This window comes from Oryctolagus cuniculus, chromosome 11, assembly GCF_051225735.1.
Source record: "Oryctolagus cuniculus isolate XC-2025 breed Fujian yellow rabbit chromosome 11, ASM5122573v1, whole genome shotgun sequence".
NCBI classification, from domain to species: Eukaryota; Metazoa; Chordata; class Mammalia; order Lagomorpha; family Leporidae; genus Oryctolagus; species Oryctolagus cuniculus.
Genome location: NC_142877.1, coordinates 26,271,460 through 26,297,055, shown reverse-complemented (window position 1 = coordinate 26,297,055; position 25,596 = coordinate 26,271,460). Strand labels below are relative to the sequence as shown.

At 47.9% G+C, this 25,596-nt stretch overlaps 1 non-coding gene across 1 annotated transcript; it reads right to left on the bottom strand.

Annotated features, from left to right (window-relative positions):
- LOC103348211 (uncharacterized) lies at nt 1-25,596 on the bottom strand. Its single transcript, XR_016216630.1, has 3 exons — nt 25,460-25,596; nt 23,993-24,355; nt 1-127 (listed from the first exon to the last, which is right to left on the bottom strand). It is a non-coding gene; the product is annotated as an uncharacterized LOC103348211 (transcript).

Sequence of the window (25,596 nt, the reverse complement as noted above, 5' to 3'; positions counted from 1 at the left end):
GAAAGTGTTAAGGAGATGCAGCACGACAGCTTGTTCCTGCAGAGACGTATGTACCTTTCGTCATCCAAGCATCGTCTTCGGCAATGTCCTACGTCGTTCTTCCAGCATCTTTTGATTCCCCAGCTACCTGCATGGCATAAAGAGTTGATCAGAATTTTAACTCTACCATCATTCATTCACTCCAAAATTTACAACTATTGCCATTGCTATCTAGACTCATACCTGAATGACAGGGACTACAAGCTATTGAGAGAGACAACCAAGAAAGCAAAAGTATGTATTGAAAATAGTGTCAGGGCTGGCGTTGTGGCGTAGTGAGTGAAACTGCCCCCCTGTAGTGCCGGCATCCCATATGGGCACCGGTTTGAGTCCTGGCTGCTCCACTTCCGATCCAGCTCTCTGCTACGGCCTGGGAAAACAATAGAAGAGGGTCCAAGTCCTTGGGTCCACCAGGTTAGGTCATTAACAGACGAGGCGAGCAAGAATAAGGATCAGGAAAGGCTGTCTAGGGAAGCTTAGCTCCCAAGAGAAGCCTGGCAGCATTTCTGGGCAGGTGATTATCCCGCTGAGTGGTGAGAACAAGCGAGCCTGCTCCCATCAAGCCGATTCCACAATCATTGTTCTCCTTCCAGCTGGCCGAGAAGTACCGAGGTACGTGTGTTCTAGGCAGAGGCAGCCGCGGGAGCAAGTCTGCTGGTTGAGGAAACCTGGTGTATGTGCAGAGGGGCAAGTAACCCTCAAAACGCAAAGCCTGTTTGGGCTGAGCGTGATCATCTATACAAAGCATTGCACCCGCTGTCGTGTATTCAGATCCCGCTAATTTGGTTCCTAGGAAATTTCATCCCCTGGGAAATGCTACTTCTAGTCCTTCTTCTCTGGTTACTTGTTCCTTTCTAAAAGATTTATTTACTTATTTGTAAAGCAGAGTGACACACAGAGAGGGAGACACACAGAGAGATCTTCCACCTGCTGGTTCACTCCCAAAATGGCCACAACAGCCAGTGCTGGGCCAGGATGAAGCCAGGACCAGGAACTCCGTTTGGGTCTCCCATGTGGAAGGCAGAGGACTTGAGTCGTCCTCTGCTGCCTTCCCAGGAGCACGAGCAGGGAGCTGGAGCTGGAGCTGGGGCCGGTGCCCCCATAGGTAGGGGGCCTCCCAGCAGCAGCTCACCCTGCTGCACAACTCCGGCCCCGTACTAACTCTACCTTTGCTATCTTATTGCCTCTATTTCACTTTGCATTTTGAGGAATTTTCTGCAAGTTTCAAGTCTAGACAAATGCTAACCTTTCTTCATTTCTCGCATCTACAAAGGCTGTTTCTTAGTCTTTCCTGCCAGCGACTCCACACTGAAAATCTACGTCATCTCTAGCCTTCCCTTCCCTTCTCAAGCTTCGTCAGTTCTTCTTCAAAATTGCATTGATCCCACTTTTTAAAAATTACTCCTTGCAGGCTTAAAATTTAGACTATAGTCCCATTGCATGCTTCCAATGGTGATGACACCTTTCTAGGCCCTCACGGTATGCTGGTGAACCAAACAGTCAAGAATCACACAGAGGGGCCGGTGCTGTGGCATAGTGGGTAAAGCCACCACATGCAGTACCGCATCCCATAAGGGTGCCGGTTCGAATCCTGGCTGCTCCACTTCCAATCCAGCTCTCTGTTTATGGCCTGGAAAAGCAGTGGAAGATGGCCCAAGTCCTTAGGCCCCTGCACCCACGTGGGAGACCCAGAAGGAGCTCCTGGCTCCTGGCTTTGGATAGGCACAGCTCCAGCTATTGCGGCCAATTGGGGAGTGAACCAGTGGATGGAAGACCGTGCTCTCTCTATTGCCTCTCCTCTTTCTGTGTACCTCTGACTTTCAAATAAATAAATAAATCTTTAAAAAAAAGAATCACACAGAACTTACTTTCTAACACAGGGAGCAGACAATAAAAAGTAAGTATATTGTTTTGTATTCAAGAAGGTAAGACATGGTTTGCACAACGAAGGGACAATAGATCTAAGGGTAATTGGAAGGTCATGGGGGTGGATTATGGCTTATTAAACAGGAGTTAACACAGGTCTGTGTGACAAGGTGACAAACACCTCGAAGGCAGTGAGGAATCAGCCACGGTGGTATCGGGGCAAGTACCTCCCGTGCAGAGGCGAGAGCTGTCCAGGTTAGTCTGGCCTGTTTGAGGAAGACGTGCAGGACAGTGTGACTGTAGTGGGGGAAGGAGCACCGGGACAGTCGCACATGGATGAGGTCAGGAGGCCAGGATCACGGAGGAGCAGACAGGCCGCTGCCAGTCTGCTGGCTGTTGCTGTGCGTGCTGACGGGGCCGCTACAGAGCTCTGAGCAGAGACCCCAGTGTAGGTCACCCCTCCTCCAGATCTGAAAATCCTAAAATCCTCTCTATAGCTCTGCCTTTCAAATAGATAAAATAAGCCTTTAAAGAAAGAGAAAGCTCATATTGACCATCTTTGTATGCAAAACAAAGACGTACTTAGGCAAAAACAATTCGATAAGTAATTTACACATCCATTCTATGAAATTGTATGCAATCTTTGAAAATACAATTTTTGAAAAATATTTAGCAAGTGAGAAAATGCTAATGGTGTAGTAGAAAATTTATAAACAGGCTACATATTTTTATTCAAATGATTAAAAAGGAAACTGAGAGAAAGCAACAGAAAAACATTTTTTAACTCGTTTATAAATAATCCCAAACTTTCCAATAAAACAAACTTGGCAAAATGTTAAAAAATGATTAAATATAAAGTAAATAAAATAAAAGCACATGGGGAGGGCATTAGGCGCACTGCTTAAGCACCACTGGGGACACCCACATGCCATATTGGAGTACCTGGGCTTGTGTCTCACTCTGCCTCTGATCCCAGCTCCCTGCTGATGCAGCCCCTGGGAGGCAGTGGTGATGGCTCAAGTGGCTGGGTCCCTGCCACCCCTGTGGGAGACTCAGACTGAGTTCCCAGCTCCTGGCTTTGGCCTGGACCAGCCCTGTGTTCAGAGGTATTTGAAGAATGAACCAGTAGATGAGGTCACTCTCATTCTCTCTCTCTCTCTCTCTTTCTGTCTCTCACCCCCTCTGCTTTTTAAATGAATAAAATAAAAATTTTTTAAACTTTGTGTATTTCCAACAATTAGTTCATAATCAGAAATGGATGTAGATATTAATTCTTTGATTCACTTACTGCATCAACATGTGAGTTAAGATATAAGAATATAGAAGTAATTATATCTACTTAGTGGAAGTGAAAAAATCTTTCTAAACAAAATACAGTATCTCAGAATTTATCAATTTATTTTGGTACATAAAAATCAGTAAGGAGTAGTTCAGACATCTAGTAAAATAGACATTCAAGCTCACAGTTAAAGAGCCAGGAATTCCTTCAAGCAAGAAAACAGCATTTTCCTGTCTCAGACTGCAAAGCTTGGAAGAATATAACAGGAAAAGAAGTGTGAGTGCATGAAACTGACTCTCGCACAACTGACGCTGTGAGCAGAGTTGTGTAGCCTTTTGTGCAGGCATTTTGACAATCTCTCTCTCTCTCTCTCTCTCTCTCTCTCTCTCCTCTGTGTCTGTATGTGTGTGTTAGTGTGCATTATGTCGGTCATAACTTGAAAGACACACATTCGCGGACAAAATTCCCTCACTGAACTGTTTATGATAACTAAAACCCATTTCCCAGCAGCAGTGAAACAATGAAATAAAGAGAGGAGATTGACAGCTGTCACTCAAATCCTCATATATCAATTTGAAAAGGTGAACTAGGTTTATGTGTTGATACGAAGGCTCTGAGACATATTGTTAGTGCATTACTTCATGATCTATATGGCTAATTTACAACTGAATTTTTAAAGATCTAAATTTACATGTAAAAATATGTATGTTCTCATCTGCTAGAATATGCAAGAAGTTGATGACATTGATCCTGCAGGGGAAAAGTGAGGAGGGGCCAGTGCTGTGGCGTAGCCGACATTCCATATGGGTGCTCAAGTCCTGGCTGCTCCACTTCTGATCCAGCTCTCTGCTATGGCCTGAGAAAGCAGCAGAAGATGGCCCAAGTCCTTGGGCCCCTGCTACCCACATGGGAGGCCCAGAGGAAGCTGCTGGCTCCTGGTTTCGGCCTGTCCAACACTGGCCATTGAGGCCATCTGGGGGGGTGAACCCGAGGATGGAAGCCCTCTCTGTTTCTCTCTCTCTCTCTCTCTCTGTCTCCCCCTCTTTCTGTGTAACTCTGACTTTCAAATGAATACATCTTTTTTTTTTTAAAGAAATATTGAAGAATTGGTATTATTGGGTATCAGAGCACGTTTCTCTTCCCTAAACCCATGCAAACCTATCAATTGCATGATACCCAAATCAGTTACAAGTTTTTTTTTTTTTTTCAATAAAAGGTGAATAGTTTCCCAAAGCGGTATAATGGAAAAGAAGGAAGAAGCTCTTCACACTGATCCAGACTCAGAAGCCCCCCACCGATCACTGGTTTCTCCCCTGTCCTCATTCCACTTCTCCCCTCCTCCACCTCAGCCTTCTGTGTTGTGCCCTCCGCTCAACATCGCCGCAGAATCTGTAGTGCCGACAGCCTTGCTCACCGTACCTAAGGACGCGAAAATGAGGCCGTTTCTAGAAAGGTACAGCCAGGACAAAGAATTCACGATGCTAGGAAGAGTTCAACCAACAGGACACAGCGATGGAATAGTGAAAACAGCAGTGAGGTGAGGCCAAGCCAGCGCTGGGCTGTGATAGAGAGAGACCGACAGGGCAGCTCGGAGCACTCCGGAAATTCTTGCCTTTTGGAGAAATGTCTCAGAGGACACCCCCCCCCCCCCCAATTTGCTAACGCCCCCTCCAGAGGGAGCTTCTTAGAGAGGAGGAGCCTGGATCTGCCCTTTTTTTTTTTTTTTTTTTGACAGGCAGAGTGGACAGTGAGAGAGAGAGACAGAGAGAAAGGTCTTCCTTTGCCGTTGGTTCACTCTCCAATGGCCGCCGCGGCCGGCGCGCTGCGGCTGGCGCACCGTGCTGATCCGGTGGCAGGAGCCAGGAGCCAGGTGCTTTTCCTGGTCTCCCGTGGGGTGCAGGGCCCAAGCACCTGGGCCATCCTCCACTGCACTCCCTGGCCACAGCAGAGAGCTGGCCTGGAAGAGGGGCAACCGGGACAGAATCCGGCGCCCCGACCGGGACTAGAACCCGGTGTGCCGGCGCCGCAAGGCGAAGGATTAGCCTAGTGAGCCGCGGCGCCGGCCCCCAGCAACGTCTTAACCATCATGCCAAACGCCCACTCCGAGAAGGTCATTCTCGATTAGGGTAAAATAGGTAGGAACCCAAGGACGTGGTTTGACTCAACTTTAAAAGCACAGTGAGCGTTTGTTGTTGTCGGGGCATCAGAGGTGAGACAGTGGTAAGGAAATTGTGCCCTGGCAGCATTTAGGAAGGAGGCGGAGTTGCTGGGCTTCCAGGTGGAGTGACGGGATCCTAGAGTGAGGGATTCACTCGTTCGTGCTCCCAAACACCGCGCTGATCCGGTGGCAGGAGCCAGGAGCCAGGTGCTTCTCCTGGTCTCCCATGGGGTGCAGGGCCCAAGCACTTGGGCCATCCTCCACTGCACTCCCTGGCCACAGCAGAGAGCTGGCCTGGAAGAGGGGCAACCGGGACAGAATCCGGCGCCCCAACCGGGACTAGAACCTGGTGTGCCGGCGCCGCTAGGCGGAGGATTAGCCTAGTGAGCCGCGGCGCTGGCCTTTTTTTTTTTTTTTTTTTTTTTTTTTTTTACAGGCAGAGTGGACTGAGAGAGAGAAAGGTCTTCCTTTTGCCGTTGGTTCACCCTCCAATGGCCGCCGCGGCCAGCGCACTGCGCTGATCTGAAGCCAGGAGCCAGGTACTATCCTGGTCTCCCATGGGGTGCAGGGCCCAAGCACTTCGGCCATCCTCCACTGCACTCCCTGGCCACAGCAGAGAGCTGGCCTGGAAGAGGGGCAACCGGGACAGAATCTGGTGCCCCGACCGGGACTAGAACCCGGTGTGCCGGCGCCGCAAGGTGGAAGATTAGCCTATTGAGCCTCGGCGCCGGCCTGGATCTGCCCTTAATTGGCCCCAGATGCTCTCCTTATAGACTGTCTTTTTCCCTCAGGCTATCTGTGGAGCCCAGCGACAGCAGCTCCTCCTCGTGCCGTCACCTACTTCATGGAGTTCCGTTACCTTCGGTCACCTGTGCAAGCAATGCACAGAGCACGAGAGTCAGCATTAGACGACCCATCGCTTCTGGGAGAGGACGCTCTGTGTGCTGAGAAATCCAGGCCGCTGTGCGAGGCAGGGCTCTAAGTCGTGGCCTTGACTGGCCTAGCATGGGTGGTGAACCAGAGAGGGCGAGAATGCTATGCCTCTCAGCTCTCCAGACCACTCACTGCATCACTGAGTGTGCGTAGCGCAGTAATCGCTGGTTCTGGAAATTATTCAAGGAAACTGAGACCTAGTGAGATGAGCCGGCTGTAATCCTAGAGGACCCCAGGGTCTCAGGGAAAAGATGCCCGAAAGGAAATGGTTCTTAGTAAGCCTGGGTGGAGCCCACGGCTTCTCTTCTGGCCGTGGGTGGCGCCTGGGCCACGCCCCACGGAAGCAGGATGACACGTGAAGATACCACTGTGGCAGAGCCGAAGCTTACGACATCCCCCAGAGCATCTGGGGTCATCGCGCCCACATGAAGCCCCGTGGAGAAGACAGAGTTTCATGCTGAGTTCATGTGACCCCACCGATTATGACACAGAGGATTTGGAATGCGGGAAGAAAATGGGAAAACAGATTTGACTGACGCTCTTCCTCCTCCTGTTCCACTTTCCCACCAATTCTCCCTCCCCTTTAGAGACCGAAGGAGGAAACGAACTGTGGAGTGAGGAAGTGTTTTAGTAGGGAAGGGGAGGGAGCGGAGAGAGCCGTCTAACGTGAGACCGATCTCTGCGGAACCGCCCTGCAGAGGTGAGCAGTACTTCCTCTCCCGGTGCAGTCTGCTGAGCTCCAAGACGTGTTTCACACCACTGGATACCAAAGCAAGCCAAACAGATATTTTTTAAACACAGGGTGGAATACCTTGGGAGGAGAGAGCAGGGACTTGCATCCTTGCACATTTGTGGTGCTGCTGAGTTGCTGTGTTGAAGTACAAGGACTCGCTACTGTCTCTATCTGTTGGAGATATAGTTGGTAAAGTTGGAGAAAGGGACGGGAGAAATAGAAGGCTCACTAGGCTAATCCTCCACCTTGCGGCGCCGGCACACCGGGTTCTAGTCCCAGTTGGGGCACTGGATTCTGTCCCGGTTGCCCCTCTTCCAGTCCAGCTCTCTGCTGTGGCCCGGGAAGGCAGTGGAGGATGGCCCAAGTGCTTGAGCCCCTGCACCTACGTGAGAGACCCAGAAGTTCCTGGCTCCTGGCTTCCAATCAGCTCAGTTCCAGCTGTTGCAGCCATTTGGGGAGTGAACCAGCAGATGGAAGAACTCTGTTCCTACCTCTCTGTAACTCTTTCAAATAAATAAATCTTTTAAAAAAAGACATTAATGGGCTGGCGCCGCGGCTCACTTGGCTAATCCTCTGCCTGCGGCACCAGCACCCCAGGTTCTAGTCCCGGTTGGGGTGCCAGATTCTGTCCCGGTTGCTCCTCTTCCAGGCCAGCTCTCTGCTGTGGCCAGGGAGTGCAGTGGAGGATGGCCGAAGTGCTTGGGCCCTGCACCCCATGGGAGCCCAGGAGGAAGCACCTGGTTCCTGACTTCGGATCAGTGCAGCACACTGGCCGCAACGCACCGGCCGTAGCAGCCACTTGAGGGGTGAACCAACGGCAAAAGGAAGACCTTTCTCTCTGTCTCTCTCACTATCTAACTCTGCCTGTCCAAAAAAAAAAAAAAAAAAAGGCTTATAAGGGAAAACAGGAACTTGATTATCCCCAAACTGTTGGAGGAGACGAAGCACTGATCGTCTCTGCTGGACAGTTCCACAAAGGTGCACGACAGGGACGCCGTCCGGCTTTCGGCCTCATGTTGTAGCTAGGCAGCAACTTCATCTTGGTATTTTTCAAATGGGAATTCTGGAGACACCTTGTGTTGCTGTCTTTCCTGGGTCGCACTCGAGCTTCGAGTGTGGGCTGTGGCGAGGCACGTATACTGTAGGCAGCATATATTATATAATTTAATTTTTAAAAGAGATTTATTTATTTATTTAAAAGGCAGAGCAACAGAGAAGGAAAAAGAGATTGTACATCCACTGGTTCAGTGGTTCACTTCCCCAAATGGCAGCAAAAGCCAGATCTGGGTCAGGCCAAAGCCAGGAGCCAGGAGCTCCATCCAGGTCTCCCTTATGAGGGGCAGGGGCCTGGGCACTTGGGTCATCTTCCTCTGCTTTCCCTGGCAAACTAGCAGGGGGCTGAATTGGAGGCAGAGCTGCTGGGGCCAGACCTGGCCCTCTGACACAGGGTGCTGGCATCACAAACAGCGGCCTCCCCGCTGTCCTGAAATGCAGTCCTGTTCACAGCAACTTAAAAAAATTTAAAATGTTTAGGAGTAAATTTATCCAGAGAAGTGAAAGATTTCTATGATGATACTTACAGAATGCTGATGAAAAAAATCAGAAAGGAAATGAAAAAAGGAAACATATTCCAAGTTCATGGATTGAAAAAAATCAATGTAGTTAACAATGTCCATATATATATATATATATTGACAGGCAGAGTGGACAGTGAGAGAGAGACAGAGAGAAAGGTATTCCTTTGCTGTTGGTTCACCCTCCAGTGGCTGCTGCAGCTGGCACGCTGCATTGATCCAAAGCCAGGAGCCAGGTGCTTCTCCTGGTCTCCTATGGGGTGCAGGGCCCAAGCACTTGGGCCATCCTCCACTGCACTCCCTGGCCACAGCAGAGAGCTGGACTGGAAGAGGAGCAACTGGGACAGAATCCGGTGCCCCGACCGGAACTAGAACCCAGTGTGCTGGCGCCGCTGGGCGGAGGATTAGCCTATTGAGCCACAGTGCAGGCCAGCAATGTGCATACTACCCAAAGCAATATACAGATTCATGAAGTTCCCATTAAACTACCAATGGCATTCTTTACAGAATCAGAAAAATCAATCCTCAAATTCATCAGGAACGGGCCAGCATCGCGGCTCACTAGGCTAATCCTCCACCTTGCGGCGCTGGCACATCGGGTTCTAGTCCCGGTCGGGGCGCCGGATTCTGTCCCGGTTGCCCCTCTTCCAGGCCAGCTCTCTGCTGTGGCCAGGGGGAGTACAGTGGAGGATGACCCAAGTGCTTGGGCCCTGCACCCCATGCGAGACCAGGATAAGTACCTGGCTAATGCCATCGGATCAGTGTGGTGCGCCGGCCACAGCGCACAGGCCACGGCGGCCATTGGAGGGTGAACCAACGGCAAAGGAAGACCTTTCTCTCTGTCTCTCTCTCTCTCACTGTCCACTCTGCCTGTCAACAAATAAAAAAAAAATTCATCAGGAACCACAGAAGACCAAAACAGCCAAAGTGATCCTGAGCAAAAACAAAAAAATAAGTAAAGGAGGTATCACAATACCTGACTCCAAATATGCTATAAAGTTATCATAATTAAAACAGCATGGTACCGGTATAAACGTTGACACACAGATCCATGAAACAGAATGGAGAACCCAGAAATTAATCTGTGTACAAACAGCCAACTGATTTTGATAAAGATGCCAAGAACTTACACGGGAGAAAGGATATTCTTTTCAATAAATGGTGCTGGCAAAAAGGTATAGTTATGTAGAAAAAAGAAATTGGATCGCACCATTAAAAAATCACAACGTAGATCAAAGACCTAAATCTGAAACTATGAAACTTCTAGAAGAAAACACAGGGAGGACACTTAAGAAACAGCTGTAAGCAAGAATTTTTTGGCTAACAGCACAAAAGCATGAGCAACAAATGCAGAACCAGAGAACGGGAGCAAATCAAACTCAGAAGAAACAATGAAGGTAACAAGGAGACATCGGACACAGGGAGGGGATGCTTGCAAGCTACTGCAGTCACCCTGTCTCCCGTTTTTCAAATCACATAGTAAATAATTTTTACGAAAACTATGTTTTCCCAACCAACATTATATGGTAACTTTCCCTCATCCTCAGCTGTGGAGGCAAAGAAAATTAAAAATAAGGAAGAAAACTGCATCTTTAGAACTTGAACAAGGCCACATCCCTAAATCACGTGACCACTGATACCTACTAATTAGGAGGCAAATAGTCTATGTTGAGAAGTACGAAAACCCTTGTCTTTTACAATGTTTTATTCTCTCCTACGCCATAAGCTCAAGGGAGGCTATAATAACTTCATAACAACATCAGGTACCGGGCGACTTCTTTTAACAGATGCCGAGCACGTCCTTTTGCCCAGTGGTCATCACATGGTCCCATTGCCTCCATCCTCACCCTGTTTCATGCAGAAGGAAGTGGGATGCCAAAGGATCATGGGTACACGCCTTTCGAATCTTTTCTCTCCTTTTTAAGGGTATTACCAAATGACCTCCCCTCCCTTCCATACTATACTTAAAATCTTTGACCTCAACTGCATCACATTTCACCACTGTGAGTTTTCAAGGTTTGGAGAAATTGCCCAGGTGGGAGTTGCCGCACCCAAACTACCACTGTGAGAACGGAAGGTAAGAAGATGACCAAAATGGAAATGCCAAGACCATCTTCATGCCTCAGCGGATCTCGAATAACACACCGAGTCCTCTAAGAACGGCGGCCCTCGCTGCAGGGCCAAGTTCACGGCTGCTTGCTTGGAACATCGTGATCTAATCCTGCATCTAATCAATCATCTAGCCTCAGCTTTGTGTGGTATTACACAGAGTCGAGAAAGGAACTGCGTGTTCGTGTTCGTGCCCCGTGCGTCAGAGCAGCAGGTCAGATGTGCAGCAGACAGGAGAGCCTCTGTCCACAGGTGACCCGGGCTGTTGTGGCGGGTTTCAGCCAGCTGAAGAAATTTGACAGGTGATATCAATATAGAGCCCCTGGGACAGACAGGGCTTTGTCAACAACTCTGCCATCCCAGGACACGACCCATGGCTGTTAGTGCCGCAGAGATGGCATTTGGAGTCGGATATTTTCATGCAAGATGCCTCTTGCCCCATTCATTGCCTCAGCCCGTTATTTACTTGGTTCATTTAGTTTGCTTGCCTTTGATTTAGCAAATAATTGACACAGAGTTTAACAACTGAATGTGATGTCCCTGAAGGGACATCGAGGTCGGACAGTAAGGCATTCCTCCACAGAAACAGATTGAACAATGATAAAACGCTGAACATAGCAAAGACATACAAGTCTATTTAAAAGAAGTCAATGATCCAATTAGGAATTTGCAGTGTCACTAATAGAGTGCCTAAAGTGTAATATAGCAGAGTGAAACTGACATTTTGAGATTCCATGATTGTTCACAGCCCTTGTCTTGACTGTTGAGGAAGAGTGTTTTTTTCCATCATACTGTTTGTTGAACTCCTTACTTCGTGTAGGGTTAATCTTATGAGTATAAAGTAAACTGAAAGTACATCTTTGTAAAAATGAACAGTGGGTCTAGGCGAGGGAGGAGGAGGAAGGGTGGGAGGGTGGGAAGAATCACTGTGCTCCTGAATCTGTTTATAGGAAATACATGGGCTTCATACACCTTACACACAGTCAGCAAGTGAACTTGCAGTGTCCAGATGAGCACAAACAGATCACCCACAGGGCACAGGTAAAACGAGCAGTTTCACGTTGCCTGGTGGCCCTACTCCCAAGCTCAAGGCCGGAAGAGCTTGTTGCTGCTCCCTAGGAGAAACGGGGGAGGGAGAGTAGAGCAAATTCTCAGATGTCAGCGTGCTCCCCAAGGGGGCATTCTTCTGCCTCATTTAACAAAGAACACTGAAGGCACCAGCAGAGCCAGGACATCCGGAGTAGCCAGGAGGCTCGGTGCCTTCGTGCAGCCCGCGCAGACTTTCCAGAAGTCATGGCCGAAGCTCTCCAGGAGAGAGAGGAAATGAGCTCACTCTATTTCTCTCAAAACAAAATAGCTTTAAAGAAGTCGGCCCCCCAAGGGTCCTAATGATGTTGGGGGTCCTACCCCTTCTTCCCGCCTCACCAGTCTCACTCATGTGGATTTCCCTAGTCTTGCAGGCCTGCGTCTGATGGAACTGCAATTGAGCATTTGTGTTATGCAGTTTTTTTTTCTTTTTAGAGATTTCTTTATTTGTTTGAAAGAATTACAGAGAGGCAGAGGCAGAGAGAGAGAGGTCTTCCATCTGCTGGTTCACTCCCCAGATGGCCACAGCAGCTGGAGCTGCGCCGATCTGAAGCCAGAAGCCAGGAGCCTCCTCTGGGTCTACCGTGTGAATGCAGGGGCCCAAGGACCTGGGCCATCTTCTACTGCTTTCCCAGGCCATAGCAGAGAGTTTGATCAGAAGTAAAGCAGCCAGGACTTGAACCAGTGCCCATACGGGAAGCCGGCACTGCAGGCAGCAGCTTTACCCACTACACCACAGAACAGGCCCAAGCAACTAGGCAGTTTCTTTAGAATAGAAATCAGCCCCTTAGGGAGACAGCAGATGGAAGATCTCTCCCTCTATCCCTTCCTCTCTGTAACCCTGCCTTTCAAATAAATAATCTTTAAAAAAAGAATTAAAATAACTACCAATATAGAAAGTCGCTAATGGATACACATATAAAAAGATGTAAAGTGTGACATCAACAACATAAAGTATGGTAGGGTGAGTAGAAGTGTAGTTTTCAGACGACATTGAAATTACCAGCTTAAAAAGACTTAGGGGGTGTTTTGTGTAAATAACTACAAGAAAATAACCATAGCAATACACATGTGCTCACACACACACCAGAGAGAGGAATCAAAGTGTAGCACTAACAGTTATTACTTTGATAGATGTAAATGAATGAAATCTACCACCAAAAGACATGAGTAACTGAATGGATTTTTTAAGAAGCCAATATCCAACTATATGCAGTCTGTAAGAGACTAATTTAGAATCAATGGCATACATAGGCTGAAAGTGAAGGGACATTGAAAGATATTCTAAGCAAATGATAAAAAGAGAGATGTATAGGCTACACTTATATTAGACAAAATAGCCTTCCATCCAGAATTGCCACAAGAGACAAAGAAAGTCATTATTAGAAGGATGAGATGGGGCCAGCACTGTGGCAGAGCGGGTGAAGTGGCCGCCTGCAGCGCTGGCATCCTGTATGGGAGCCGGTTCGAGTCCTGGCTGCTCCACTCCCAATCCAGCTCTCTGCTGTGGCCTGGGAAAGCAGTAGAAGAGGGCCCAAGGCCTTGGGCCCCTGTGCCCACGTGGGAGACCCAGAGGAAGCTCCCGGCTCCTGGCATTGGATCGGCACAGCTCCGGCCATTGCGGCCAATTGGGGAGTGAACCATCGGATGGAAGACCTCTCTCTCTCTCTCTCTCTCTCTGCCCCTCCTCTCTCTCTGTGTAACTCTGACTTTCAAATAAATAAAATAAATATTAAAAAATAGAAGGATAAGATGGCAATTCATCAGGAAGATATAAGAATTGTGATATTTATATGTCAAACATCAGAGCACCTAAATCCGCAACATAAATATTGATAGACATGAAGGCAGACATGGACAGCAATACAACAGTAGTGAGAGAATTCAACCCAATTTTCAACACAAGGTAAAACATCCAGAGAGGAGACCTACAAGGAAACAAGAGACAGGAACAATAATATAGGCTGAGTAGAGGTGAGCAACATATGAGGAGACTTTAAAGAGTTTGAGGGAATTTGGAATTAAAAGATAACTTTATTTTGGTACAAAAAACAATCCATGCATAGTTTTTTTTTTATAATACACATTTTCCACAAACTTTTTGAGGACTCCATTTTATACATGGATTTCAAAATTTTTGAACCAAAATAAAGGTATCTTTTAATTCCATTTTTCTACAAAGTTTTTGAAGTACCCTCAATATAGAACTTCCCACCCCACGGCGGAACACACACTCTTCTCAAGCACACACGGGATACTCTTCAAAGTAAATCACACAGAGGTCACAAAGCTCATGTTCATAGATTTCAGGAGACTGAAATCAAACCAAGTATCTTCTCTGACCACAATGGGGCAAAAATTAAAATAGTAGGAAACATGGAAAATTCCTGTATCTGTGTAAACTAACACACTCTGGAACAACAAATGAATCAAAGAAGAAATCAAAGGAGTTATTAGAAAATATCTCAAGACAAACAAAACTGAAATCACACAATTCCATAACTTATGAGATTGGCAAAATCCGTACTGAGAGAGGAATTCATATTGGTAAATGCCTACATTAAAAAATAAGTGGGTTTTTAAGAATTCTTTGTATTTTTTAATAGGACTTTTATCTGAATTCTATTTGGCAAATGTTTTCTCCCAATCTGTGGTTTGTCTTTCATTTTCTTAACAGCGGCTTGCACAGAGTAAAAACTTAATGTTAGTGAAGTCCAGCTCATAGTTTATTTCATACGTTGATTGTGCTTTTTGTGTTAACATCTAAAATGTCATTGTCAAACCCAAGGTAATCTAAATTTTTGCCCAGATTAGCTTTAGGTGTTTTACAGTTTTTGCACTTTATATTTAGGCCTGTGATCCATTTGTGAGTAAATTTTGGGAAGATTTTAAAGTCTGTGTCTAGACTATCGACTCTCTCCCTTTTAGGCACATGGATGGCTTGTTGTTTTGGCACCATTGGTTGAAAAGTTCTCTTCTCCGGCCGGCGCCGCGGCTCACTAGGCTAATCCTCCGCCTAGCGGCGCCGGCACACCGGGTTCTAGTCCCGGTCGGGGCGCCGGATTCTGTCCCGGTTGCCCCTCTTCCAGGCCAGCTCTCTGCTGTGGCCAGGGAGTGCAGTGGAGGATGGCCCAGGTGCTTGGGCCCTGCACCCCATGGGAGACCAGGAAAAGCACCTGGCTCCTGGCTCCTGCCATCGGATCAGCGCGGTGCGCCGGCCGCAGCGCGCCGGCCGCGGCGGCCATTGGAGGGTGAACCAACGGCAAAGGAAGACCTTTCTCTCTGTCTGTCTCTCTCACTGTCCACTCTGCCTGTCAAAAAAAAAAAAGAAAGAAAAGAAAAGTTCTCTTCTCCTTTGTATTAACTTTGCTCCCTTGTCAAATATCAATTGACTAAATTATGCCAGTTTATTACTGGCTTTTTTCATTCACCTATCTATATCTATAAGTCTGTCTATTTATCTATTCTTTCATCAATACCAAACTGTGTTGATTATTGTAGCTTTATAGTTTCTCTCAAAATTTGGTAGTGTCAGTTCTCCAATTTTCTTTTTATTTTATTTTAAAGATTTATTTATTTATTTGAAAGGCAAAGTTACAGAGAGGCAAAGGCAGAGAGTAAGAGAGAGAGAGAGAGAGGTTCTCCATCTACTGGTTCACACCCCGGATGGCCGCAACGGCTGGAGCTGCACCGATCTGAAGCCAGGAGGTTCTTTGGGGTCTCCCACGTGGGTGCAGGGGCCCAGGCACATGGGCCATCTTCCACTGCTTACCCAGGCCATAGCAGCTAGCTGGACTAGAAGTGGAGCAGCCAGGACTCAAGCCAGTGCCCATGTGGGATGCCGGCACTGCAGGTGGCAGCTTTACCTGCTACACCACAGCACCAGCCCCTGTAACTTTATTTTAAATCTTACCATTAAGATTAACTTCTTAGCAATCATAATTCCACAGGCGACCCTGATTGTTTTTTTCTGGTTGATATAACATATTCACAGGTTCTGGGAATGAGGACATGAAATATTTGGGATCCATTTTCTCTGTCCATACAGATAGTATACTTGCACTAAAATATATCATTAGTCATTTAAATGTGAGGATCTAAACATACATGCTAAGAGACAGAGATTGTCAGAGAGGGGAAAAATGGACAAAATGGACACCTATGGTGTCCTTAAGATATGTACCTTAAATATAAGGAAACTGACAGGGTAAAAGTAAAGGAATAGAAAAAGATACACCACACCATCACTAATCAACAAAAAGCAAAAATTAATTTAAGGCAAAGAAAATTTTAGAATAAGGAAGACTATCAGGGATAAAAAGTCACACTGCGTAATCCCGAGAAGGCTAATTCTCCAAGAAGCCATGCATCCAAAACAGGCATGCACAGGACATCAGTGAGGTGGACTTCATAAAGAATAAGTGAAAGCAACAAAAGGAGAAATGGATAAATGCCTTGTGTTAGCAGGAGATTCAACAGCCCTCTGTCAGCAGTTAATCAAACAGGACACTCAGATTCAGAATGGGCGTGGATGACTGGAACAGCATAACCAATCCAGACGATCTGGCTGATACTGTTATAATTATATTGTTGTAAGACTCCTATTCAAAAACAGCTGAGTGCACATCCTCCTCAGTTGCTCGTGGAACATTCGCCAGATAAACCACAATACGGGCCGTAAAACCTTTGCAAATGTGAAAGCAGAATCATACAAGGTTTGATTTTTATGGGGCCAGCGCTGTGGCGCAGCAGGTTAAAACCCTGGCCTAAAGTGCCGGCATCCCATATGGGCACCGGATCTAGTCCTGGCTGCTCCTCTTCCAATCCAGCTCTCTGCTTTCAAATAATAAATAAAATAAATCTTAAAAAAAAAAAAAAAAAAAACCAGAAAGTTTGATTTTAGAACACAATGAAATAAAACTGGAAATTGATTTTAAAAGGTCATGGAAATTTCACAGTTTGTTGAAATTAAATAACACACTACTAAATAACTCATATGTCTAGGAAAGCATTCCACGGAAAATTGTTTAAATACTCAGAACTAGGGGCCGGCGCTGTGACGCAGCGGGTTAACACCCTGGCCTGAAGCACCGGCATCCCATATGGGCGCCAGTTCTAGTCCCGGCTGCTCCTCTTCCCATCCAGCTCTCTGCTATGGCCTGGGAAAGCAGTAGAAGATGGCCCAAGTCCTTGGGCCCCTGCACACACGTGGGAGACCCAGAAGAAGCTCCTGGCTCCTAGCTTCAGATCGGTGCAGCTCCGGCTATTGCGGCCATCTGGGGAGTGAACCAATGGATGGAAAACATCTCTCTTCATCTCTACTTCTCTCTGTAACTCTTTCAAATAAATAAAATAAATTTTTAAAATAAAATAAAATAAATACTCTGAACTAAATCAAAATGAAAGCACAGCTTAGTAATATTTGTGAGGTGCAAATAAAGCAGTACTTAGGGATGCTTATTTTAATTAAACAGCTATAGTAAAGTCGAAGGAAGGTGTAAAAAATAAACCCTATAAATCTCCACACTAGGAAATTAAAGAAATTGAAGCAGGCAGAAGAAATGCAGTGTTGAAAGTTAGAGCAGAGATCACGATACTGGAAATGGGAAAACCACAGAGAAATTCCAACCAAACCAAGGACAGATTTGTTGAAAACAAAAACACAATCGATACACCGCTAGCAATGCTAAGTAGTAATCAAAGAAAGGAGACTCAGATGACCACTCTCAGGATTCAAAGCCAAGTTGTCACTGCCAATCCCATGGACATTCAAATCACTGAATGCAACAAACTGTATGCCAACAATATTTATTGTAGGAGGAAATGGTCCAATTCCTTGAAAGATGCCCAAACAGAATGAAAATGGAATGTATAACTTGAATAATTCTACACGTAATTATACATAGTTAACTAATATTTTGTAACCTTCATAACAGGCCCAGGTAATTTCACTTTTGAATCCTACCAGATGTTTATGTAAGTAATAAAACCAATTCTACACAATTCTATCCGGAGGTAGAAGACAGAACCCTTCCCATTTCACTGTATGAAACTAGCGTCACTCTAATAATCGAGCCAAACAGGTCATAACAAGAAAACAAACTACAGACCAAGATCTCCTATGAGCATAGAACATAGAAGTAAAACTCTTGATAAACTACTACCGAAATGAATCCTACAGTACAGAGAAAATAGACCAGAACCAGAAATAAATCTGCACATACATGGTCAAATGATTTTTGACAATGGTGTCAAGACTATTTAATGAGAACAATGTGGCATTTAATAAGATTCAACACTGCTTCATGGTAAAACCCTGACCAAATGAGGTAGAGAAGGATTGCACCTTACCGTAACTAAGGTTATGTGTGACAAACCCACAGCCAACACCGTTCTAAAGGGAAACCGCTGTAAACATTTCCTCTAAGATCCGTAACAAGACAGGGATGTCCTCTCACTACCCGCATTCAATATATTGCTGAAGTTTTAGCCAGAGCAATTTGTCAAGAAAAAGAAATCACACAAGTAGGAATGGAGGAAATCAAATTATACCTCTTGCAGATTATATGATTCTACATGGAGTTAAACCTGAAGACTTCTGGAAAAGATTATTAGAAGTGACAAATGCAGTAGAGTTGCAGGATACAAGACCAGTAGCATGTTTATACACCAAAAATGAATTTGATGAGAAGGAAAACATGAAAGCAATCCCATTCACAATACGAAAAGATGAAAATAGTCTAGGAATAAGTTTGACCAAGAAAGTTAAAAACATCCATAAAGAAAAATTACCAAACACTGGTGAAAAAACTGAAGACACAAAAAGATGGAAAGACCTTCCACATTCATGGACTGGGAGAATTAATATTATTAGCAATTTATAAATTTAATGCAATCTCCATTCAAAATATCAACAACATTCTTCACAGAACTAGGAAAAGTAATCCTACATTTCATAGGGAAACACAAAAGACCCTGCATAGCTAAAGCAATCTTTGACACAAAGACGAACCTGGAGGCATTACACTACCTGATTTCTATCACACTACGCAGTTACAGTAACCCAAAGAGCATGGTACCAGCATAGAAACAGAGACCAATGGAACAGAATAGATGCCACCCCCTAAGAAACAAACCCACACACGTATATCCAACTGATTCTTTTTTTTTTTTTTTTTTTTTTTTTTTTGACAGGCAGGGTGCACAGTGAGAGAGAGAGACAGAGAGAAAGGTCTTCCTTTTTCCATTGGTTCACCCCACAATGGCCGCTGCGGCCGGCACGCTGCGCCGATCTGAAGCCAGGAGCCAGGTGCTCCTCCTGGTCTCCCATGTGGGTGCAGGGCCCAAGCACTTGGGCCATCCTCCACTGCACTTCTGAGCCACAGCAGAGAGCTGGACTGGAAGAGGAGCAACCAGGACAGAATCCGGCCCCCCGACCAGGACTAGAACCTGGGGTGCTGGCGCTGCAGGCGGAGGATTAGCCTAGTGAGCCGTGGCCCCAACTGATTCTTGACAAGGCTGCCAGAAACATCCAGGGAAGAAGGGGCAGCTTTCAATAAATGACTGGGGGAGAACGGGTGTCTCCGTGGTCAAAAGATAGAAAACTGACCCCTGTCTCTTACCAAATAGAAAATCAACTTAAAATGGACCGAAGACCTAAATGTAAGAGCTGAAACTCTGAGATGACCAGAACACCAGCTAGGAGGAACACTTCCCGACGTGGGTACAGCCAACGATCACATGAATAAGACCCCAAATCACAGCTAACAGAAGCAAAAATAGAAAAAATGGGATTATATCAGCCTCAGAAACTTCTGCACGGCAAAGGAAACAGCAGGGCGAAGAGACGACCTGAGAATGGGGAACTGTGTGCAAACTACTCATCTGACAAAGGATAAACATCCAGAATACACAGAGAACACGAAACACTCAACAAGAAAAAATAATCCAAATTTCAAATGGGAACGTGATCTAAATGGCCATTTTTCAAGAGAAGAAATACAAATACCCAATCAACATGTGAGATACACTCATGGCAATGGAAAGCCAACAGCAATGAGGAGCCATCTCACCCCGGGTCCAACGTCCATTATTGAAAAGACGAAGAAGAACAAACGCTGGCAAGAATGTAGAGGAAGGGGAACTTTTAAACGCTGTTGACGTGAACACACATTACCGGAGCCTTTATGGAAAACAGTACTAGAAATCATCTGCCTCTCTGTTCAGCCGCCCCACTTCTGGGTGTACGGCTGCAGGAAATGGCACCAGGTAGACTGCGGCGCTCACCGCAAAAGCCAAGCTATGGATACAGCCTGGTGCCCGAGGACGGCTGAGTGGACAAAGAAAACACGTCCGTGCACACGATGAAATGTCATTCGATCATAAAGAAAAATGAAATCCTGTCCTTTGCAGCCAAGTGGATGGAACAGGAGGACTTTATATTAAGTAAGCCAGGCACAGAAGGACAAATAGCGCATGTTCTCATTTGCATGTGGAAGCTTTAAAAGAAGTAGCGTTATCTGGGCGTGGAGTGGTGGTGACTCGAAGTTGACACGCTGGAGAGGGGGAGCGGTGGAGGGAGTTTGGATGACGGCTGCCGAAACACAGTTAGACAGAAGGGAAGACAGTGGGGAGACTGTGGTTTACAACAACCTCCTGCATATTTTATAAAGAACTGAAAGACTGGGGCCGGCACTGTGATGTAGACGGTAAAGTCGCCACCCCGATGTGGCATATGGTGCCGGCCTCCCATATGGGCGCTGGTTCAAGTCTCGGCTGCTCTACTTCCGATCCAGCTCTCTGCTAATGCACCTGGGAAAGCAGTGGAAAATGGCCCAAGTCCTTGGGCCGCTGCACCCACACGGGAGACCAGGAAGAAGCTCCTGGCTCCTGGCTTCAGATCGGCCCAGCCTCAGCCATTGCGGCTATTTGGGGAGTGAACCAGCAGATGGAGGACTCTCTCTCTCTCTCTCTCTCTAACTCTCCTTTCAAATAAATAAACAAATCTTTAAAAAAAAAAAAAAAACAACACAGAAAGACACTTGAAGAGTAAAATATAAAGATGCGATAAGGAGATGGAAATGTCAATTTCCACGATTTGGTAAGTACACACTATATACGTGTCTTAAAATGTCACGTTAGACCACATCAATGCATACAACTGTTATATGTTAACCACAAAATGTACAAACTCTCACGGAATGCAAACAAAATTATATATATATATATATATATATATATATATATATATATAACCCAGATAGACGTTCTTAAAAGCAAAGGCAGGTAAAAGCTGTTCAGCATCAGCAGCAGTCTGGGAAGTTCAAATGAAGACGTCATCCATGAGCACACTCAAATTAAGAGCAGTGACAACCGGGACGCCGAGTCCCTCCTGGCACAGACGCTCAGCGCTGGGCAGCTCCTTAGAAGTGACCCTCGCTGAGCGACACAGCAATCAGACTTCCACGCATTGATGCAAAGAAATGAGCATCTGCGTTCATGGAAAAACAGCACACTACTGTCTGTGGCAGGTTTGTCTGTAGCAACCAAGATGAACGCCAGAGTGTTCCAACCGGGGGTGGGTGGTTGAACAAACTGTGGTGCATCTACAGCAAGGAACGGTTCTCAGCGGTTAGAGGAACAAACTCTTGAAGGAGGCGACAATCTCACCACCATGGTTTGGGTGCTGTTTGAGTGTGTTCCCTAAGCGTCCACTTATTGGGTACTTGGTCCCCAGGGTGGTGGCTCTGGGAGTTGCTATGGTACCTTTAAGAGGTGGAGCCTCGGGAGGCCACTGCAGAACCGTGGTTAGTTCTCACGAGAGGGTTGTCGTGGAGGAGCGGGCCTGGCCTGTGCCCACGCCCTGCCTTCCTGTCTCACCCCGGGACCCGGCACGGTGAGATCTGAGCCAGGGCCATGGGATTTGCACTCTCGGTCTGCAGACAGACCCCTGCACTGAATACCCCATCTCCCCAGCAGCCCCCAGCTTCAGGTATTTTGTTATGGTGACGGAAAGCGGGTTAACACAGTGCATCCTGTAAGATTCCATTTCCATAATATCCTCAAAATGACAGGACTTTAGAGATGCGGAGCCAGTGAGCGGTGACCGGAGGTTAGGGACGGAGGCGAAAGAGGGTGCGGAGTATAAAGGGGTCGCATAAGAGAGCTCTGTGCCGAGATCAAATCGTCCCGCACGTTGATTGCCAGTGCTGACCCACACCTGGATCGAGGGGTGTGGAATTACACACACTGTGGCCCCGGCTTGGATAATGTAATACAGTTATGCAAAAGTCGTATACAGGGACACTGGGCAAAGAGTACACAGGATTTCTACCTACCGTTGTAACTTCCTGTTAATCTGAAATTGTTTCAAGCTAAAGAGTTAACAAAAGAGTAAAGCAAAACACAGAGGACTTCTGTGTTAGTTCCCTGGTACAAGAAGCAGTGGACGAGTGCGGTGGGCGGCTGGCTCCTGCCTCTGCGACAAGAAAGCCAGCTGACCTCTCCCACAGACTCCCCTTGTCAGTTTTCTTTTTTCTTTTTTTGACAGGCAGAGTTAGACAGTGAGAGAGAGAGAGAGACAGAGAGAAAGGTCTTCCTTCCGTTAGTTCACCCCGGAATGGCCACTACAGCTGGCGCGCTGCGCCGATCCGAAGCCAGGAGCCAGGTGCTCCTCCTGGTCTCCCATGTGGGTGCAGGGCCCAAGCACTTGGGCCATCCTCCACTGCACTCCCTGGCCACAGCAGAGAGCTGGCCTGGAAGAGGGGCAACCGGGACAGAATCCGGCGCCCTGACCGGGACTAGAACCTGGGGTGCCGGCGCCACAGGCGGAGGATTAGCCTAGTGAGCCGCCATGCCGGCCCCCTCGTCAGTTTTCTAGCACATATTTTAGCCATGTATGTATTACCTTTTTTTGCCAAGACATGTACCAGATTATGTACTTAATATTTTGATAGAGACCAATTAAGTTTGTTTATTCAAGTCCACTTCATTGCAAATCTCAAGTGATGGTTTTAGAAAACACAGACTCTGCTGTGTCATCTAAATAAGCGCACATGCGAGCAGTGACACGAGCGTGTGATTTCAGGGAAGACGAGGAGCCCAAAGACTTCACTTTTCAGAGGGAGAAGGAGCTGTTCCTCCCAGAGACAGACTCTGAAGTTTCCAGTCTGAAAGATCACTTGAAACGTAAATCGCACTTCTTCACCACGTTTCCAAAGGCTCGCCAGGTCCTAGCGAGGCCCTGCACGGTGGGCATGACGTCACACTCCCTCTACGCCAGCCGTGTCAACACCTCGGGCTTTGCTCTTGCTGTTCTTTCAGCATGAACGATCCGGGACCCTGGGCACCTGGGTGCTCAGTTCCTCGGTACATTCAGTTCAACTTCATGTCTCCTCCCCAGGGTCGGCCTCTCCCTGACCTCCCAGCTCAAGGCAGCTGCACACACACATGTGGACAAGTGCACACACACGCACACACCCCCTACACCGTATTATTCTCTACCCCTTCACCCCCTGCTCTGTTTTTCTTTGTGGCACCTGTTGCCACCTCATGTTATATATTTGCTGTCTCCCTGATTAGAATGGCAGCTCTCGGCTGGCGCCGCGGCTCACTAGGCTAATCCTCTGCCTTGCGGCAATGGCACACCGGGTTCTAGTCCCGGTCGGGGCACCAGATTCTTTCCCGGTTGCCCCTCTTCCAGGCCAGCTCTCTGCTGTGGCCCGGGAGTGCAGTGGAGGATGGCCCAAGTGCTTGGGCCCTGCACCCCATGGGAGACCAGGAGGAGCACCTGGCCCCTGCCATCGGATCAGCGCAGTGTGCCAGCTGCGGCGGCCATTGGAGGGTGAACGAACGGCAAAGGAAGACCTTTCTCTCAGTCTCTCTCTCTCACTGTCCACTCTGCCTGTCAAAAAAAAAAAAATGGCAGCTCTTGTCTTTCTTCTCACAGGCATGGGCCCTAGAACCGTGCCTCACACACAGACCCACATTCCAGCCAATGCAGCAGCCCTCCTGCAGGCTCCGTAAGGGGCGTGGCTGTGCACATCCACTGTGTAGCATGAGGACCACAGGAGCCCCCACCTTCCCCAGCAAGTCCACCCATTTTTTTCCAGAAGGTTCCAATGCTCAGAGGTCCTTCCAATGAGCGGGGACACCTGCCCCCTGCAGCTGCCAGACAGGGCTTTTCGTTCTGCTCTCTGGCCCTGTACAGAACATACCTGTCAGGTTCCTGGAGGTAGCAGCCATGACCCTCTTCACCTTGGTGCTGCTTTCCAGCTTCCAGAGGTCTCCCCTTGCCTCATCACTCAGGCTGCAGAGAGAGCATGTGCTCTGGGGACAGGTGAACCAGGGCCGCATCCACACCGCCCTCCGTAAACATCACCCGAGCCTGATCCTGTGCGGCTCTCGTGGTCTCGAGAGGATCCCGGGGCATCACGAATGTCCGGTGCTGGGGCTGGTGGCTGACGGGCATGGAGGTCAGAGGATGGCATCCAAGCCTACAGCTTTCCAAAGAAGGTTCTGCTCCCATCTGGAGCACAACACACATTTCCTGAGCCCCTCCATGTCTCCCTGCTGTCCGCCTGCAGGAAAAGCAGAGAACAGAAGAGCGCAGGGCTAACAGGGAGCAGGAGAAAGGGCCACAGCCCCCAGAAGGAAATCCAGGGCCCCTTAGCTCATGCAATGATGGAGCACAGGCCAGGCCCTCTCCCCTGCCCTCCTGGCTGGAGAACACGTGGGAAGTCTCCGCCGTGTTGTCAGAGGCCGTAGTTTAAGAAAGACCCCAGAAGGGCTGATGTTAAGGATTCGGAGTAGGAAATTGGGGTGAAGAAGCCAACTGCAAGCCTGGCTGTGCAGGCTCCCGCTGCTGTCTGCTTCTGTCTCACTCAAGGTAACCCTAGCGGTTCTCCTCCATTGCACGGCCCTGCATTTTCTTAGAGGACAAAGGCCACTTCTGGGGGCAGGTGGGCACTTAGCACAGCAGTGAAGTCCCCACGAGGGCGGCCAGCATTCAGCTCAGGCTGCCTGATCGGAGCCAGACTCTGCCCGCTGAGACGCACGCTGAGAGGCAGCAGGGGTGACGCGAGTCCTCGGGCCCTCCCGCCCACCCGGTGGGTGGGTGGGGGGGCAGACCTGCCTTGAATTCTGGGTGCCAGGCTGTAGCTTGGCCCACCTTGGCTGTCGCAGGCATTTGGGGAGTGAGCGGGGGATGGAAGATGTCTGTCTGTCTCTCTGAGTCTCTCTGCCTTTCAAATAAAGTGAAAATAAATCAATAGGACGTTTTTAAGAAGAAATGCTGATGGTACGACCTGTCAGAACACAGCGATGGCATGGATGTGTTCGTTCATTCAGTTTCCCGGCAGGTGCTCTCCACACATACCGAAGCGCCAGCCTGCGCCCTGCCCCCAGGGCCTGCGCTGCTTGTTGACCATTGCCTGGCAGGAAGAATGAGCTAGAAGAGCACTTAGCTCCCGTACAGCGTGCTACACATTATGCAGGAAAGAAAGAAAGCAGCGGCGAGTTTGGGAGGACACAGACCAGGAACCAAATTCCCCGGGGAGAGGGGCAGGAACGGCTGCTTCGAGAATGGCTCGGTTCTTCCACCACACCAGAGCCTTGTGTGGCCCCTTCCCAGAGGAACCTAGTGCAGGCTCCTGAGCACCGGGTGACGCACGTGCAGGGCTCACCTCCCGGCTGGCGTTCTGTTCTGGGTGCCGCACCCCTCTGCCTGTCTCTGATTTATTGCCCGTGACTCATCTCTTCCCGGATCAATAAAACGCTGGGTGCAGGCCCAGCCTCCCCAGTACACTCAGGATGCCGCCGG